Raw genomic sequence first — 21,394 nt, forward strand, 5'->3', positions numbered from 1 at the left:
TATTGCTATGTTTTTTTGACTTTGTTTTGTTTGTCTTTTGAAAAATTTGAATAAAAATTATTAAAAAAAAAAAAAAACACAGGAGCTTCCGCACTGCCCGCCATCCCCCCGCTATCCCCCTGCTTCACCTACCTTTCTGTTGTTTTTTGCAGCGCGCACAGGTTTGCCATCAATGAAGATGGCGGCCGAGGTTTCCCTAAGGGGCTGAACCCTCTGCCGCCATCTTTGTTGATGGCAGCAACACGTGTATGTAGCACGCATGCGTGCCATCAGCCAAGATGGCGGCAGAGGCTTCAGCCCCTTAAGGAAACCTTGGTCGCCATCTTGATTGATGGCAAATCTGCGCGCCACAAAAAACAACGGAAAAGTAGGTAAAGCGGGAGGATGGCGGTCTGTGGGTGCTTCCGCTGATCGCGGAAGGAGAGCGGAGAGCCCCCTGTAGCTCCAGGGGCTCTTGGGTTGCCCCACCAGGCCGCCTCTTAGAACCGGCCCTGTCTCTAGGGCCTGCCCCTGAAATCTCAGGCTTTGGGATGCTTCTGATCTGGCAACCCTACTCAGCAGAGCCCCCAGCTTTTGGCTGCTTTGCTCCTTTAATCTGTTTCCATTCCAGCTAATCATTACAGAACTCTGTTAGTAAGACCCAGTTTCTGCGTTTTATTTTTTCCTCTTTCCAATCTCTTTTCCTTTTGTGTCATGTCTTTTAGATTGTAAGCCTGAGAGTAGGAACTGTTAGTAATGATATTTGTAATCCACTCTAGGAGCCTTTTTTCAGCTGACAAACAAGGTAAAAATTCTGTACATAAACAGTAGTAGTAAAAATGCTCAATAGAACAATAAATCAGTTTATTCAGATATAATTGGAAGAGTCATAGATCTGCTGTAGATCAGTTTCGTTTTTAAATTTTAGCAGATCTCCTTGTGTTAGCCCTTGAATTTGCTGATTATTGTGCATATTATTTACCTATTGCCATAGATATTACCTATGGGTCTTGCTCTAGGAAAACTGCAGAGGGCTTCTGGTCTCAAAAATTTATTTCACTCCTCTCGCAGTCCCTTTAGGTGAAAGGTAATTCAACACAAGAATGAATTTCTCTTTCTACTTTTTTTAACTGGACATGTCCTTTTAACTCAGTAATATTTCAAGCCTAGAGTATCTTTGATGCTGCATCAGCTGCTGCTTCCTGAGACAGTATGAACTGGTGGTCCTGTTCCAAGAGATTTTCATGTAATACCAATGCATAAAACTTTAATCCTTCTAGAAAAGCATTGACAACATCCCTACCACAGAGACATTCCTCACATTCTTCTGCGTACATCAGGGCAGTTGAGTTTCTGACTGCAAAGTACTGATTGCACCAGTTACCCAGACAGAGCAAAAAGACTGTGGACTTTCTTCCGCACTGAGATATACACTGATACTACTAGCTTTTTCTGGGCATGAACGGGGTAATAGAGAGGCAGCTAACACAACCTTTCCATATTCTGACATTTTATATAAACACCATATGAGAATCCTGTATTTGCAAAAAGTTGAAAGATGCAGTATTAACAAGAAATATATGTATTTGCTTGCTGCAACATTTAAAAGGACGACATGCTAAATGCATAATTCTCCCTTGTGAGAGGGCATACTGCCTGCATATGAAGGGACAGAGGTCTGCTTCTTCCCTTCCCTTGGTACTTGAAGTGCCATCACACCAGTACATTGGCACCTTCCATATCCCTGTCTAGTCTTACTGGTACACGCTATTAAAGTTGATAAAATCTCTAGAGCATGAAAAGCAAAAGTTAGTCATAACTAAGGTTCATTGAAATCAATGGGACTTGTTAGTTACGATTCAACAGCCGGATCCTGTACAGGTTTAGTCAGAAGTAAGCTGACCTAAATGGGATATTAGGTGCTGATCAGATTTCTCAAATTTGAGGATAACGTATCAGAATATTATTAGTTCAACATTCAACTTACCCCATAATGGAAATCTCTGCTAACTCTCAGTTTTTAGCATCACTCCCATAAATGCATTAATTGCATACTCAATAGGTAGAGGAACAAAAATATTGGTATAGCTATTAGTGGTTTCAAGAAAATATACTCTTCATAATTGTCCAGCAACAACAGAAACTTCAAATGCCCTCCATGTGGTTGGCAGGATTAGGACATGACCATTCAGTTCTTCATCTACTGCTGAAGAGTCTACCGATATTTAGCAGAGTTTTTACCCCTTCTCATCTGATACCTCTGCTGTCACCTAGCAGATTGCAAAATTATTCCAGGCCCTTAAGGTGAGCAAGGTGAAATCTTGATATTGATATATTATGTTAATTGTACAAAGCTAAAATATGAAAATAAACTTGAGTTCTTATAGTTTATTATATATTTTTGCCAGAGCTTGGAAGATTACTTTTAAAAAGTAATAAATTACAGTTACAGCTACATGGCCCCAAAAAGTAGTAATTACCGTTACAATTACAATTGCTCTGAAAGTAACTGATTACTTTACTTTTGCTCAAAAGTAATTGCTACAATTACATTTTAGTTACTTTTTAAAATAAATTGCCTACAAGGTGCTGGCCTTGGCTGCTGCACATCTAAGTAGCCTAAAACAACATTAAAAATAAGCACACACACACAGAGGGTAGTAGAATAATTTTTTTATCCATAAGATTAACAGAATGGCCTAACAGAATCTCACATCCCCTCACCCCACCCCCAGCAATGATGATACCCCAACACACATATTTTTTGTATATATATATTTTGCCTCCAGCTCTTTTCTCCTTCCACTCCTGTAAATTTCTAAACAATTGTTTTCTCCACCTCATCTTGCTCTCCACCTCCTCCCTCGTTGCCTCTTAAGCACCCATAGAGCATGAAGGAAGAACAATGCTGCACAGAAGCCCAATTTGAAGCACATGTTTTTTATTCACAAATCAGAGGAGCAGAAGACTTCCCCTGCTCCTCCCCAAGTAATGCGCAAAAGTAATGCTGGAAACATTACAATTACTCCTCAAAAATAATGAAGTTACTACTCCTTTTATTACCAGCAAAATGTAATGAAGTTACCCACTCATTACTCAAAAAAGTAATAAATTACGAGTAATTCGTTACTTGTAACTAGTTACTTCCAAGCTCTGATTTTTGCCTCCATCTAGAACCTAGATGCAAAGAATGGGCTGTTTGCACCATATACCCAGCCAGTGACTTATAGATGCTGTTCAGAAACATTATTCTGTGACGGAACCCGCCTCTCCAAATCTGGACTGAATTTAATGAGTCTATGATGGTTAGTGTCCTACGTACTCTACAAGAGCTCACAGGGGAAGCTGGAGTTCAAAGCAGATCCTAAGAGGACCCCCTAGATTCTGTTTAGGTAGCTTTGCAATCACCTCGCTCCAACTGAACCCTTATATATTTTGTCCAGACTCTAGAAGGTAGTATAAGCCCTGCTTCCCTGGAGGAACTGGCTGGCTATTAAAGGGCCCTCACTTTATCCTGCAGGACTGAGGAGACAAGGGATGCCTCCTCTGTATCAGAGGAGGGTGGCAAGGCTGTGTTTTCTAGTGGGGAGGGTCCTGAAGATAGTCCAGGCAGTTCTTCCCCCAAGGCTGAAGCTTTGTCCTCCTGTGAGTCCATCACACAGCGTGTGTAGTATCTGGATTGTGGGTCATAGCATCTACCCTGTAATATAGATTTGTGACACTGATTTAGGATAAAGTTAAAGGTACAAATAATCACTGCAGTTTATAACAAATAACTTTCAACCTGTGGATTTGATACTAATCCGCATGTGCAAATAAGTTTTGATTCATGTTGGAACACAGAGGTTCCTAGTCATTTTTATGTATGTTCCAAAATACATGTCTTATTTTAATAACTTGACAACACTTTGAAGATATATGTATTAAAAATTGTAAGAGAGCCACTTTGTTATTTTTCCATTTGACAAGATTATGAAGGAAGGAAATGTTATTTTTAAACACTGAAGTGGGTGCTGCCAGCAACAATGGAAACAACTATACAATTGTATTAAAAATAGACAGTTTCCATTTTAAAGTATAAAGATCAGCCTGCCTGCTTTTCAAGTGCTCGTCTAAAAAATAAGGGAGATAGGGAACAGATATCGCACTGAACACTTCTTATGTACAATGAAATATAAAACAAAAAGTTCCTAAGTTATTATTAGCTTTTCTCAGACCTTGTCATGCTTAAAATAAAATGTGCCAGTCCTAAAACTTAGGTATTTCTACACAGCCTATTAAAAAGTCAGGGGTGGGTTTCTTCATGCTGTCAGTCAGCATTCTGTGCCCACTGAGCATTCTCAATTCTGAATGCATTATTCTGTTGTTTTTTTCCCCCTTAGGTTTTTTCCTCTCAAATTTTTTTGTACTTCTGCAATCCATGGGGTTCTCCTGCTACCTCCCCATGGTTGTGCGTGTGTGCATCCTGCTATTTTGGCTACAAAAGCACCAGAACCCTCTTCTGAAGGCTGGAAAGAGAATATAAGTTTGCCTTTTTATAATATGTAAACTGTACTATGTACAACAAGGCCCTCTGTGGCGCAGAGTGGTAAGCGGCGGTAACACAGCCGAAGCTCTGCTCACGGCCAGAGTTCGATTCCAACGGAAGGAGGAAGTCGAATCTCCGGTAAAAGGGGTCGAGGTCCACTCAGCCTTCCATCCATCTGTGGTCGGTAAAATGAGTCCCCCGCATACGCTGGGGGGTAAAGAAAGGCCGGGGAAGGAACTGGCAATCCCACCCCATATATACGGTCTGCCTAGTAAATGTCGCAAGACGTCACCCTAAGAGTCGGAAACGACTTGCACTATAAGTGCGGGGACACCTTTACCTTTTACTATGTACAATGGTAGCAATTACAGTTGCATTGAGTATACATATTGCAAAGTCCAAACTATGGAATCCTTTAAAAGAAATGGGGGTTCCACAGCATCTGATTGTCCTGATGCGCAACCTATACTCTGCACAAGAGGCTACTGTAAGGACAGAATATGGTGAAACTGATTGGTTCCCCATCGGAAAGGGTGTGAGACGGGGTGTATTTTAACACCCTATTTATTTAATCTATACCCAGAACATATAATACGGAAAGCAGGATTGGACCAAGATGAAGGAGGTGTGAAAATTGGAGGGAGAAATATCAGTAATTTAAGATATGCAGACAATACCATACTACTAGCAGAAACCAGTAATGATTTGAAACGAATGCTGATGAAAGTTAAAGAGGAAAGCACAAAATCAGGACTACAGCTGAACATTAAAAAGACTAAAGTAATGACAACAGAAGATTTATATAACTTTAAAGTTGACAATGAGGACAGTGAACTTGTCAAGGATTATCAATACCTTGGCACAGTCATTAACCAAAATGGAGACAATAGTCAAGAAATCAGAAGAAGGCTAGGACTGAGTAGGGCAGCTGTGAGAGAACTAGAAAAGGTCCTCAGATGCAAAGATGTATAACTGAACATTAAAGTCAGGATAATTCAGACCATGGTATTCCCGATCTCTATGTACGGATGTGAAAGCTGGACAGGGAAAAAAGTGGGTAACAGAAAAATCAACTCATTTGAAATGTGGTATTGGAGGAGAGCTTTGCGGATACAATGGACTGCAAAAAAGACAAATAATTGGGTGTTAGAACAAATTAAACCAGAACTATCACTAGAAGCTAAAATGATGAAACTGAGGTTATCATACTTTGGACACATCATGAGAAGACATGATTCATTAGAAAAGATAATAATGCTGGGAAAAACAGAAGGGAGTAGAAAAAGAGGAAGGCCAAACAAGAGATGGATTGATTCCATAAAGGAAGCCACAGACCTGAACTTACAAGATCTGAACAGGGTGGTTCATGACAGATGCTCTTGGAGGTTGCTGATTCATAGGGTTGCCATCAATTGTAGTCGACTTGGAGGCACACAACAACCAAATGGACTGATGGTATATAGCTTTAACAAGGCATTCTGCCCAAAATTCATTGGTTCATGCTTATAATGTGTTGTATTTCACAATAAACACATCTTGTTTCTTTATCAATAAGAGTAGTATACTTTAATCACCATTCCATAGGGCACAGTCTTTACATATGCTTATGCTGTGCTTCACCCATCTCAATTGAACTCCAACTGCCCTTAACTGACAATTCCAAGACCTTAAAGAGATATTACAGCACATCTCTGTTCTGTAACAATAAAATAATAAAACAAATAAAACAAATAAAACAAATAAAGCAATACAGCAACAATAAACCAAATACAGAGATATTACAGCACATCTCTTCTGTAACAATAACATTAACACACATAATCCTTATATTTCAATGGAGGACTAATAGTCCTACCTCTAGATGTTACATATACATCTGGTTTATTTTCAAAATGAGAAACACTGACTTCTTTATTTATTATATCATCATTTACAGCAACAGTATCATTATCACAGAACTGATCTATTTGCCCTCCAGACTCATTTTGCCTTACATCATCTATCTTATTATAAGTGTCAGGTGGTTGTTGTTGAAACCTCAAATGGCACCTATTGCGACGATACTGCTGACCATTTGATACTACTACTTGATATGAGCGTAGCTGTGTACACTTTTCCATAACTGTAGCAGGAAGCCAGCCTTCATTAGACTGAATAAATACTGAATCACCTTTGTGTAAATCCTTTAGTGGTTTTGCTGTACGATCATAAAAATATTTTTGCTTATTTTGTATTTCTTGCAGATCTCTGTGCACACCAGTGGGTATTTTAGGATACAATAAAGCATCTGTTATTGGAAGCGTACTCCTAAGCATTCTGCCCATTAACATTTGAGCAGGCGAATATAACATTCCTGTAACTGGGGTATTACGATATTCCAGTAATGCCAAATGTGTATCTACACCTGAATCCTCTGTTTTCCTAATAAGTTGTTTAATTGACTGAATAGCTCTTTCCACCATTCCATTAGACTGTGGATATCCCGGACTGCTAAAACACTGTTCAAATCTCCATTCATAAGCAAACTGCTGAAACTCTCTACTAGAAAAAGGCATGTTATCACTCACAACCATGCTCGGAATTTCGTGACGAGCAAAAACAGTTTTCAGTTTAACAATCACATTCTTGGCTGTCTTGTCAGATAAACTTAATACTTCTGGATACTTTGAAAAATAATCTACTACAAGAAGGAAAGGAGAAGATTTATATTCAAAAATATCCACACCCACTTTCTGCCATGGTAACTTAGGAATTTCATGCGGCTTAAGTGGCTCTTTTTGATTACATGGAGCATAACGAGCACACTCCAGACAATTTCCAATCTCCTTTTCAATATCATTGCACATGCCAGGCCAATACATCACAGATGCTGCCCTAGCTCTAGTTCTGTGAATACCTTGGTGAGATACATGAAGCTTTGAAAGAACACCTTGCCTCTGGGAAGCAGGGATAACTACTTTGTTTCCCAAGTAAATAATGCCATTATGATAGCGCAAAGAGTCTTTAATATGCCAAAAAGACTTTGCAGCACTGGGAACATCCTTCAAATACTGAGGCCATCCATTTTTTATAAACACTGCCACTTCTTGAAGTTGGGAGTCATGCTTTGTAGCTTCTTGTATAATAGCCACCCCCTTTGGATGAATAACAAGTGTGCCCAATCCATGTACTACTCTCTCTCCCACAGGAGCCCTAGATAACGTATCAGCAATATACATATGCTTACCTGGGATATATATCACATTAAGATCATACCGCTGAAGCTGTAGTAACATGCACTGCAAACGAGCAGGAGCACTACCAATTGACTTTTTAAAAATTATTTCTAAAGGCTTATGATCAGTATGAACTGAAACAACTTTACCAAATACATACTGATGAAACTTCCTCATTGCATATAACTCCGCAAGTACTCTGTCTCTATTTGAGCAGAATTTTGTTCTGCTGAACTAAGTGACCTTGACGCATAACACACAGGTTTATTTCCTTGAAGCAAACATGCTCCAAGACCATCTTTTGATGCATCTGCTTGCACAGTAACTGGTTTGGTAATATCAAAATATTGCAGTACAGGTGCTTGACATAGTTGCATTTTAAGCGACTCAAAAGCTTTTTTATGTTCAGGCATCCACTGAAATAAAATATATTTTCTTAATAAATTACGCAAAGGTGCTGTCAGTTCTGCCTCACCTGGAATATATTTGGATAAATACTGCACAGACCCTAAAAATCTAAGAACACCTTGTTTATCTTGCGGATATTTCATCTCAACAATAGCCTTCACTTTATCAGGGTCGGGACATACTCCTTGAGCAGTAACTATTTGACCCATGTACTTTACAGAATCAACCTTAAATTGAATTTTATCCATATTAAACTTGATGTTTTTAGTACGTGCTGTATCCATAACTTGACAAAGAATCTGATCATGCTGCTCTGAGGTTGCTGCCGCAATAATCATATCATCAGCTATCATATAAACACCTCTTCATAAAACCTTCCTCATTTTTCTGTTGAAACACTTCACTAGAAGACTTAAGCCCAAATGGCAAACGATTAAAACAATATCGTCCCCAAGGTATATTAAATGTACATAACTGTGAAGAATGTGCATCTAGCTTGACTTGCCAATAACCGTCCTTTTCATCCAAAATAGTAAAAAACTTCATTCCTGCTAGACGGCTCAAAACATCCTCTGTTGTAGGAATTGTATAATGTTGTCGACGAACTGCTTTATTCAAATCCCAAGGATCAAGACATATCCGTAACTTTCCATTCTTCTTCTCTGTAATAACAAGACTACTGACCCACTCCGTAGGACCTATAACCCTGGATATCACTCCAGCATTTCTCATTTGTCCTAAAGTCTCTTTCAGTTTATTCAATATGGCAAAAGGAATTTTTCTACATCCATGAATAACAGGAGTCACAGTAGGATCAATATGTATATGGTGGATACCTTCAAATTCACCAAGCCCATCAAACACATCAGAATATTTCTCAAGTAGCTGTTCTTTCGTTAATGATTGAACTGTAGTCACATTATCAATTCGACGAACTAAATCCAGAGTTTCTCAAGCTGCTCGTCCAAGCAATGGAAGAGAGGATCCATCTGTTACATAAAACATCAGCTTTGCTGCCCCTCTGGAAGTACAACAATCAAGAACAATAGCTCCCACAGGCTTTATATGAGTCCCACCATAAGACACAAGACAAACATCAGTTTTAAACAACACCTTTTTGTCTGGTAACTCATGAAATATTTGTATAGGCAAAACATTTGCTTCAGCTCCTGTATCCAACTTAAACCTTACTGAGAGTCCTTGCAGAACTATATCAACATACCATCCATTCACCAAATCTTCACCAGCTTCATGAGTTAATTCTCCTATAAACAAACTGTTTAATAATAATAATAATAATAAATTTAATTTCTGTGTTGCCTATCTGGCCAGAGGCCACTCTAGGCGACGTACAAAACAGTTAAAACACAATAAGATAAAATACAATAATACAATATAAAAACAATATAAGAACAATACAGCAGCAATATTAAAACAGGGTAGGAGGCATTTCAGTCTTAGCAATTAACCCTCCCCGGAGATCCCAAAGGCCTGTTGAAAGAGCCAGGTCTTTAAGGCTTTACGGAATGCATTTAGGGAAGAGGCATGCCGAAGATCTTGTGGGAGGGAGTTCCAGAGGGTGGGGGCCGCCACTGAGAATGCCCTCTCTCTTGTACCCGCCAATCTAGCTGTTTTTGTCGGCGGGATTGAGAGAAGGCCTTGTGTGGCTGATGTTGTCGGGTGGCATAATTGGTGGTGTTGAAGGCGCTCCGTAAGATAAACTGGGCCGGAACCGTATAGGGCTTTAAAGGTTAATACCAACACCTTGAATTGGGCCCGGAAAACAACTGGAAGCCAGTGTAGATCGAGCAACACTGGTGTGATGTGATCCCGGCGGCGATTATTCGTAAGTAGTCGAGCCGCCGCATTTTGTATAAGTTGTAATTTCCGGACCATTTTCAAGGGTAACCCCACGTAGAGCGCATTACAGTAGTCCAAATGAGAGGTGACCAGGGCATGTACTACCAGGGAGAGCTGATGAGCAGGAAGGTAGGGTTGCAGCCTTCGTATGAGGTGTAGTTGATACCAGGCTGCCCGGCTCACTGCCGAAATCTGAGCCTCCATGGACAGCCTGGAGTCAAGTACAACCCCAAGGCTGCGGACCTGGTCCTTCAGGGGTAAACTCACCCCATTGAACCTCAGGTCAACATCTCCCAACCTTCTTTTGTCCCCCACAAGCAGCACCTCGGTCTTATCGGGGTTCAGCTTCAGCTTGTTCCTTCCCATCCATCCACTCACGGATTCCAGGCACTTGGACAAGGTCTCCACAGCCAACTCTGGTGAAGATTTAAACGAAAGATAGAGCTTAAATCTAGCTGTTTAAATCTAGCTCATGCATCAAATAATTCTGTTGCCCCTTTTTGGCACTGACTAAATTTACTTTGCATACTCTAGCAAAATGATTTTTCATATGACATTTATAACAGGTTTTTCCAAACGCTGGACAATTTCGAGGTGGATGCATAGTACCACAACAGGAGCGTCTACTATATTTAATCTGCTCATATTTATCTTTAGATTGAAACTTATCAGATCCAAAAGCCTGTACTGGACTTTTTCCATGGGTTTTATCAATCACAGATACTGTATGTAGCTCTTGACCATCTCTTGAAGGAGTTGACATAGCTTGTAGTTGAACTCTTGTTATTTCCTCTAAACGACATATTTCAATCGCTTTCTCCAAAGTAAGTTCAGGTTCCGCAATCAATCTTTTCTTCAATTTTTCATCTTTAACACTGAACACTATCTTATCTCGTATCATATCATTAACTGTTGCACCAAACTCACACTTACTAGCCTTAAGCTTAAGCTCAGTCACAAACTGTTCACTAGTTTCTTGATATCTCTGAGAGTGGTTCCAAAAAGCATAGCGTTCAAATATCACATTTTTACGAGGAGTACAATATATCCTAAATTGTTCAAGAACTTCCTCTATGTCTTGTGGCCCCTCTTCAGGTAAATCAAAAGTATTGTAAACTGCTAATGCTTCCTCTCCAACACAATGTAATAAAATAGCAATTTGTCGATTCTTAGCAACATTATCAACTCCAGCTGCAGAAAGATATAAAATAAAAGCTTGCTCCCATCGCTTCCATGTCTCAGCCAGATTACCTTGTAATACCAGAGGAGGTGGGGGCCGGAATGAGTCCACTGCTGACTTCTGACACCATATAATGTGTTGTATTTCACAATAAACACATCTTGTTTCTTTATCAATAAGAATAGTATACTTTAATCACCATTCCATAGGGCACAGTCTTTACATATGCTTCACCCATCTCAACTGAACTCCAACTGCCCTTAACTGACAATTCCAAGACCTTAAAGAGATATTACAGCACAATGCTGAAACTCTAGAAGCATAAAATCTCCTTTTCTTTTAACAGTTGTTAATATGTCATAGCTTGTGGTGCAGAAGATTTGGTTTCAGAAGAAGTGATTTCATTTAGCAGGTTTTAATCTAAGCAGATGCAACTACAGAAGAGATCAGATAAGCAGTTTGACCTTGAGTTCACTTTTCTGTAACTTGCCACAAACATCAATGGATATTAATTACTGCAAATGCATTTCAGACCAAAATGAATACTTTAAATTAATAATTTGCACGTCTTCTGTCCTTGCATATATTACCCAAAAAACCAAGAACTAATCTGAAATAGTTCTCTTTGGGAGCAAGCAGCCATGCTGGAAGAAGGATATCTTGCAGCCAGAAGCATAATAGAAGCTGTGGACAGATGGAGCCCTGAAGCTACTTCCAGATTAGATGGGCTCCCTAGCATGTTGCTGAACTGCCATCCAGGCATTAGCACAAGGACTAGCCCAACATCTGGGCTAATCTATCTGACACCCTGACCCTAAACACATTATGTGAAAGTAAGTATTATTAATTTAAATTGAGTTTATTTCCATGTAAGTAGCTTAGGATCACAGTGCCAGACCTGGCACTGGCACAAGGCTTCTGGTTCATAGAGGGGCAAAAAGGAAAGGGACAAGTAAAGGGTGAGATAGGAAAGGTAGTTGTGCCTAAGACTTTCTGCTTCGCTAACTAGCACCATTTGACTTCAGCTTCTTATACAAGTTTAGTTTAGTTTAGTTTAATTTCATTTATAAACCGCCCATAACCAATGGCTCCCTGGGCGGTGTACAACATAAGATAATACAATAAATCAACAAAAATCATGAAATATAAAAAATACAGATACATAATAACAATAATGTAATATTAAGATCACTAAACCATTAAAACATTAAAATACATTAACATGAATTAAAATGCCTGGGAGAATAGAAAGGTTTTAGCCTGGCGCCGAAAGGATAACAACATAGGCGCCAGGCGTACCTCCTCGGGGAGACTATTCCACAATTCGGGGGCCACCACCGAAAAGGCCCTGGATCTTGTCACTACCCTCTGAGCTTCTCGATGAGGCGGTACTCGGAGGAGGGCCTTAGATGTCGAACGAAGTGCACAGGTAGGTTCGTAGCGGGAGAGGCGTTCCATCAGGTATTGCGGACCCGCACTGTGTAAGGCTTTATAGGTCAATACCAGCACCTTGAATCTAGCCCGGAAACAAATCGGCAACCAGTGCAAACGGCCCAGAACAGGTGTAATATGTGAGGACCGATTGGTCCTCGTCAACAGTCTGGCTGCTGCGTTTTGCACTAGCTGCAGCTTCCGAACCGTCTTCAAGGGCAGCCCCACGTAGAGTGCATTACAGTAATCCAATCTAGAGGTCACCAGAGCATAAACAACTGAGGCGAGGTCGTCACTGTCCAGATAGGGGCGTAGTTGGGCTACCAACTGAAGGTGGTAGAACGCATTCCGAGCCACTGAGGCTACCTGAGCCTCCAGTGACAAGGAAGGATCGAAAAGAACCCCCAGACTACGAACCTGTTCCTTCAGGGGGAGTGTAACCCCATCCAGAACGGGATGAACATCCACCATCTGTGCAGAAAAGGCATTCACCAACAGCATCTCGGTCTTGTCTGGATTGAGTTTCAGTTTATTAGCTCCCATCCAGTCCATTATCGCAGCCAGGCAACAGTTCAGCACATCAACAGCCTCACCTGAAGAAGATGAGAAGGAGAAATAGAGCTGCGTGTCATCAGCATACTGATGGCAACGCACTCCAAAACTCCGGATGACCGCACCCAGAGGCTTCATGTAGATGTTGAAAAGCATGGGGGACAGAACCGATCCCTGAGGGACTCCACAATGGAGAGTCCAGGGTATCGAGCAATGCTCCCCAAGCACTACCTTCTGGAGACGATCCGCCAAGTAAGAGCGGAGCCACTGCCAAGCAGTGCCTCCAACTCCCAACTCCACGAGTCTGTCCAGAAGGATACCATGGTCGATGGTATCAAAAGCAGCTGAGAGATCAAGGAGAATCAACAGAGTTACACTGCCCCTGTCCCTCTCCCGACAGAGGTCATCATACAGGGCGACCAAGGCTGTTACTGTGCCAAAACCGGGCCTAAAACCGGATTGAAATGGATCTAGATAATCGGTTTCATCCAAGAGCGTCTGGAGCTGGGCGGCAACCACCCGTTCCAAGACCTTGCCCAGAAATGGAACATTCGCTACCGGTCGATAGTTGTTCAAATTATCTGGGTCTTAATTGTTTTTTAGGAAGGAGTTTCACTCCACTTTGCTTAACTAAAAGTGCACAGAATGCCTATACTGTACATTGGCAACTGGATCAGATTGCCTTTCCAGACGTTTGCCCCACACAAACCTTTCCTTGGAAGTTGATGATGATAAATTTATTTATACCCCGCCTTTCGGCCAAAGGCCCTCCAGGCGGCTTACAAAGAAAAATAAACACAAGTATAAAAATACCTCAATGAAAGCAATACAATTTACAAAAATTAAAATAAATAACAAATAACATTAAGAACAAAAATGTCCAGGAAAGACATTTAACATATCAATTTGATCCCCTAACATTCATTTTAACATTTACAGTTAAGATTAGCTAAATAAAAAGAATCAGCTGATCATAAACCAGGAATACATTTCTCCCTACTTCCTTTGTTAGAAATACATTCAGCTGTAAAACTGAGAGTCCCACCACACACATACACAGATGATACTTTCCCAGGGTATCTATTTATGCTGCAACAAAGCAGTTCATAATAATAAAATCAGATTTTTGGATAGATCATTGTTTATTTTTCTTTAACCTATGTGTCTTTGGAATGCCAGGTTCTGTTGGTAGTGTAAAATGAACCAATCCTGACATTGTCCAACTGCTTCTCCTGGCTCTCCTCTCCTCAAAGGCAGTGGCAGCAAAGGGAGGTCCTAAGGGGCATGGATAGATGTTCCTTAAAATCCTCTCTCTCTTGTTCATCATGTGCCCTTACTGCAGTGCTGCTACTGCCATTTGTCTAAAAAAAATGTTTCTAAACTGTTTCCTGGAGTGTCTTGAGGTTCCTCAAAAGCTTATCAAGTGTTCTTCTGGAAAAAGATAAATAATAACAGACCAGCTTCCCTGAAAAGCAGGTTGTTCACTGGACTGCCCCAATACATTTTTCTGTTTGTGGTAAAGGACAAGTTGGCACTTACTCCATCCTTTTCCATGTGCAGAGGTAGACCAGACTCTGGCAGTTGAATCTTACTTCAGCACCTGCAATGGAATGTTATTGGCTGACCCCATATTTAATATAAATTTATCCTCCAAGAGTCCTGAAAATATATGTATTAGTCCTTATGCATGGGATATTAAAGTGTGAGGCTCTCCATTCTTGGCAACTGCAGCTAAAAATATACTTTCCCCCTCCTCTGCTCCCCCCCCCAATGTCCGGGCAGGCAGCCAGTGCTCACACATTGTTGTGAAAATATAAGATACTGTCTGGGCAGAGGACTGTGAGAGATACTTTATTTGGAGAATCTGGAAAATGCATCTGCCTGCCAGGTAATTTGGCTAGTTAAGTACAGTATCAGAGAAGTTGCTCAGATGTGTTGCTTGCAGATGGTGGTCAGGGATGTTACTCAGAGACAGAGCTCAGGGATAGAGCTCAAACAGCTGTGACACCAAGATATGACCTTGAACACTCCTATAAAAGGAGGTGAGTTTAGACAGTAAGGTACCAATACTTTTTTAGCACTGGTAGAAGCAAGAAGCATGTGTCCTATCCATGTCATCTGATGGTGAGAAGTATTTTTGTATGTTTCTGTATTTCCAACTACTTTGCAACTCAGTCATAGTACAGTAGGGCCCCGCTTCTCGGCGTTCTGCTAATATGGCACCAGCAGGGCGATCAGCTGGAGCTCCCCGCACTCCAGCTGATCACACCGGAGGAGGGGAAGATCAGCTCTTCTGGCGTGATCAGACTCCCTGCTCGAGCTGATTGCGCCTGAGATGGGGAAGATCTGATCTTCTCCTCCTCTGGTGCAATCAGTGGGTTAGGTTCCAGACCCCTGTGCTACAGCTGATCCGCTTTTTGGCGGTTTTCGTTTTTCGGCATGGGTCTGGAACCTAACCTGCTGTATGAGTGGGGCCCTACGAGTTTGAGCTTGGAATCAGTCTTTTGCAACAATGTATTCTAACAGGAAAAAAATGGAAATTGACTGCCTTCAATTTCAAATTGACTTATGGCGACTCTATGCATAGGGTTTTCATGGTAAGCGGTATTCAAAGGAGGTTTACCATTGCCTTCCTTTGAGGCTGAGAGGCAGTGACTGGCCCAAGGTCCCCCAGTGAGCTTCATGGCTGTATGGGGATTCGAACCCTGGTCTCCCAGGTCGTAGTCCAACACTCTAACCACTACGCCACACTACCACTACTCACTTACCAGCGAATAAATCTCAATGAACTCAATGAGGCTTCCTAATGAGTAGGCGTGCATAGAATTGTATTGTTAATGTTACTATTCCCCCTGGGCTTCAGGGTACAATATCTCTGAATTCAAGCACTTCCTACTCATCCCAGAAAACCAAGGAAGCTGTACCAGATGATTATCTTTGCCAAGTCCCTCTTTATAATTCCCTGTTTTCAGTCACAGCCAGGGAACTGCATTGAACCTGTTAGTTGAGGGCAGCGGATTCACATGTTTGTTCTGAGCATGCTCGGACCTTGAAGCTGTACCTTAAATGCTTTACTTTAAAGTTGAAAGTTTCTATACTTTCTATATTTATTATGTACTGCAATATACCTGCTTCTGATATATATTTCAGATTTCTGATTCTGACATGTTGGCCAGAGCTAGAGTGCATTTAATAATGGTAGTGTGTAAGACATGAATAAACAGAACTTTATAAAGATATTCCGCTGTCAACTTCCCATTTATTTTCTTGTTGTCTCACAAGACCCACAGATGTGTGGGTGAGAACTCTAACCATTAGCCTGCCTGTTCAGATGACTGCTGTTGTGAAACTATGAAAGCTTAGGTGAACACGATATCTGACATATAAGGACTCTGAATGCCAACAGGCTAAGGGAAGAAAGCAAGAACTCTTAATCCTATGCATTCAGAAGAAAGAGACCACCTTGCTGGTTTCAGGGATAATATTATTTTATTTATTATTTTATTTATTATATTTATATTCCACCCTTCCTCTCAGTAGGAGCACAGGGCAGCAAACAAAAATACTAAAAATGCTCTAAAATATCATAAAAACAGGCTTTAAAATGTATTAAAACAAAACATCTTTGAAAACATCATTTTAAAAAAATCTTTTAAAAAATCTTTAAAAGCAATTCCAACACAGACACAGGCTGGGATAAGGTCTTTACTAAAAAGGCTTGTTGAAAGAGGAAGATTTTCAGGAGGCGCCGAAAAGATAACAGAGATGGTGTCTAATATTTAAGGGGAGAAAATTCCAAAGGTCAGGTGCCACTACACCAAAGGTCTACTTCCTATGTTGTGCAGAATGGACCTCCTGCTATGCACACGCATCCCTGCCATAAGCCATGATGGTGGCAGAGGCTACAGCCTCTTAGGGAAACCTCGGCCGCCATCTTGGTTAAGGGCAGCGCTGCGCCCACAACTGCACAACAGACGAGAAAGGTAGGTTGAGCAAGGGAATGGCAGGGGATCTGAAGCTTTTGCCGTGCGATCCGCAGCAGCCATCCTGCCGCAAATCGCGGAAGGACACCGGGGCCACGGGGCAGGCTTGTGCCCAAGTGCCCTGACATGTCTCAGGCCAGCCCTGGTTGCACTGGACACCTTACTGGGGGGACTACAGTAGATGTTGATGGGGCATCAGGATTGCTAAGGAGGCAAGCAATTGTACCCTCACAGTGCCTTGCAAACAATTCAGAGTCAGTCTCCAGAGTTCATGTGTCCTGGAGCTGATGTCAACAAACCCCTGACAATATGGAAAAGCTCCATTGGACAGCTACTTGAGATGCAATGGTGGCAGAGAAGTGAGCCTTCTTTGCCACCATCACCACCACACAGTAGGCATGGTTATTATGTTTTACTTGTGCCTGATCAGCCTCATAGCACGTCTTTCGCCACTTGTGCTTAAGCTGTCGTCCAGCCTGTTTCATTGCCCTTAGTTCACTGGTGTACCAAGGTGCAAACCGGGCTCCGCAATGCCGGAGAGGGCCTTGGGGCAAATGTGTTAAGAGCCCAACATCCCTCATTGTCCCATAGTGTGGCAAGGGCTTCAACAGGGCCACCTGCTCTGTCTACTGGGAACTCCCCCAGGGCATTCAGGAATCCATCCAATGGAGGGTCTCCATTAGTCTCCGGTGGCAGACCATCTTAATCTGCATCTGAGGGCAGCAGGCTAGGCTGCAGGAGGTGCAGGCCAGGCTGCATGGCAGTGGTACACATAGCTCTGATATCCTCAACACCTTGCCACCATTCCTAGCCCTTCTGCATGAGGCACCTGAGGCATTATCCTCATCTGCCTAATGGCAGAGCCAGTTCTTTTTGCCCAGCACTATCAATCTCCTGCAATGTGCTACTTAAGGAGAATATTGGGTGTGTTCTAGAGTGCCCTCTCATTTCACATGGTGAGAATGAAGCCAACAAGCCTAACCATTCAGTGTCTTCATGTAAACTAAGCACGGGTCCTAGAATATAACCAGGTGTCCTCTAACATGTGCATGGGTTTCATGGCAGATTCTTAGCAATTCCACAGCAGAGAAGATGATATGGAAATGGTTCCCTGGAGATATAAAATCTGAAAAACGTTGTATTAAGATGTGGGAGCAGCTATGTCAGGTATCTTAATTTGTCTTGTGAAAGTAAAAATTGTGGGAAACTGTAACCCAGAAATTACTTAATGATGCAGAATGTAATAGAATCATAGAATTGTAGAGTTGGAAGGGGCCTATAAGGCCATAAAGTCCAACCCCCTGCTCAATGCAAGAATTCAAATTAAAGCATACCCAACAGGAAGCTAATCCAGCTGCCTCTTGAAGGCTTCCAGTGTTGGACAGCTCACCACCTTGCTAGATAATTGATTCCATTGTCGTACTGCTCTATCAGTAAGAGGTTTTTCCTGATGCTCAGTTGAAATCTGGCTTCCTGTAACTTGAGCCCATTATTCTGCGTCCTGAATGAGAAGAGATCCTGGCCCTCCTCTGTGTGACAACCTTTCAAGTATTTTAACAGTACTATCATATCTCCCCTCAGTCTTCTTCTCACGCCCAGTTCTTTCAGTCTCTCCTCATAGGGCTTTGTTTCCAGTGCCCTGATCATCCTCGTTGCCCTCCTCTGAACCCGTTTTAGTTTGCATCCTTCTTAAAGTGTGCAGTCCAGAACTGGATGCAGTACTCAAGATGAGGCCTAGCCAGTGCTGAATAGAGGGGAACCCATACTTCATGCATCGCAAAATCTGACAAGTATTTGTTACAAGCTGAGAGAGCAGCTTTTTCAGTCACTGCAACCAGGCTCTGAAACTTCCTTTCTAGTGAGGCTCATCTTGCCCCTTCTCTGATGGCCTTCCTCCAACAGGTAACATGTTTTATTTAGACAGGCCTTTGGCTTGTTAGGTTAATTTAATTTATACTAGGCTTTGTATTTATATATTTATTTTGTTGCTATTTCCGTTGCTGTTAGCTGCCTTTGGCAGGATATAATGGAAAGGCAGGATATACATTTATCTGCTGCTATTCACAATATCCTAAATTTCCAGTAGATGCAGAAAAAGAGGGGTGGCTGACATTTTTGGCTTTAAGGGCCACATTGTTTTATGCCAAACAATGGTTGCATGCTGAAGTCGGTGGGGTCTCACATGCAGACAGACACATTTGCACACAGACAGGCAGATGCGCACATGCACATACACACATATGCAGACAGGCAGATACACAAATGTCACACATATACATAGGTAGATAGACACACAGATACTGCCACCCCTGATCCATGCAGAGCAACAGAGGAGGGGGTAATCCCCCTCCCTTATTGTGGCACTGAGGTGGGCAGAAAAGAAAGTACTTCTTCACAAAATGCTAGTTCTAAAGGGAAAAAAATATGGCAAGGCTATCTTTCTTTCACACTATACCATTTTAGGAGTGGTTTGTTTAAAAAGTTCTTTTAATTATGGGCTTCCCCCTTCCTCTGCACAGTCAGTTCTGCAGCATTTATCCAGCCCAGTTTTTTGAATGGTAAACACCAGCAAGTCAAATCTCAACGTGGGATCAGCTCTAGTGTTAGTACAGAATAAAATCTGGTGGATTTCTTTTTTAATCACCTGGAAAAGCCCACAGTGTCCACCCCAATTAAAAGTTTTGGACACAATTCTACTGAGCCACAGGACAATAGTAGCTGTTTGTTCTTACTTTATGGGGACTAGATCCAGCTGTCTTTCTAACAACATCTGGGTTTTTAATTACAAGGGCTGGAATAGGCAAGAAGAGGTGAAAACATGATTGACGGCTCCCATGCGGTACATGACTACTATACACAGCTAATGCTTTTCTCCCGCTGAGTCCAAATACTCAGTGTCTCAAAGATTCCCTCTAGATGAGAATATGAGATGGCAGGTGTTCCCATTTTGTTGTCCCGCTTCTCAGAACATTGTGACCCGACTACAAATGTATTTAGATTCAAGAATATAACTAGGAACGTGTCCAACTACGAAATTTCTGTTCAAAGAGGAAAATGCAGCCAGATTGCTTTGGATAGGCTTTATACAAACATAAAAACAGTGATCTTATGTTTTTATAAGTTTACATATACACTGAGAGAATAGTAGCTCTGCTATGAAAGTAAGACAGATTTGTCAGACTGATAGTGTGGCAAATATTATTAGGTACCAGCTACCAGTGTTAGACCAGACTGAATGTGAAAATCCCAGGTTCAAATCTACACTCATGTATGAAGGACCTGCTTTCTGGCTTCTCATAGGCATTTGGATGGCCACTGTGAGAACAGGATGCTGGACTAGATGGGCCTTTGCCTGATCCAGCAGGCTCTTATGTTAAGCTCATAGGACAGCTTTGGGCATGTATTTCTCTGCCTAATTTAATTCACAGACTTGTTGTGAGGCAGGCAGAGCAATCAAAATCATGGGATGCCCGTGAGAGGGGGGACCTGCAGAGAAGGAGCTGGCGGAAAGCTCCATGGCATCCACTCCCTATTTGGGAGCTAAATGCCAGCTCAGTTGGGAGCCACATGCAAGGGCCAGAAAAGCAAAAATCGGCTCCCATGAATACCTCTACCAGGGAGTAAGTGATCCCCATTGACTACCATGGAAACTATTTTACTCTGCTGGCCTATTGGCTGGTGGAAATTTTACCTAGATCAAGACCCATGGGAGTGCTCTGAACACAAGAATTATGTGTAAGTTCCCCCCCCGGCTCCTCCTCCGCCATGCCCCCAGAATACCCCATTTTCAGGCCTTCCACCAGCTCTCCATCCGCTAGGCTGGCTGTTCCTGGAAGACCCCTGGCTGAGCCCAGGGCTGGCGTCAGAGGGCAGCCAGGTTGGGGCCCCTGTGGCCCAGAGGGTAGGAAGATGACACTCCCATTCCGTGATCCATAACAGCAGCAGGTCCTGCAACCCGACCCTGCCACAGATCACGGGGAGGGAACTCCCAGGCACCACCCAATACAGACAGTGAAGGCTGCAATAAGTCTGCCGGCACACCCCACCTACCTCTCCTGTCAGTGTGCCGTGTGCACTATGCGCACATGCCTTCCATCACCCGAAGTGGTGGTGGGGGTTTCCCTAAGGGGTTGATGCCCCCCCATCTTGGTTGATGGCAGGCATGCACACTACATGAGCATGTTATTCACACAAGAAGCAGGTGTAGTGTGTGGGCCAGCTTTTTAGCCCCACATTGCCTGTATTGGAGGGGTTGGGG

The sequence above is a fragment of the Rhineura floridana genome, chromosome 6 (genome assembly GCF_030035675.1).
Source record: "Rhineura floridana isolate rRhiFlo1 chromosome 6, rRhiFlo1.hap2, whole genome shotgun sequence".
Classification (NCBI taxonomy): Eukaryota; Metazoa; Chordata; class Lepidosauria; order Squamata; family Rhineuridae; genus Rhineura; species Rhineura floridana.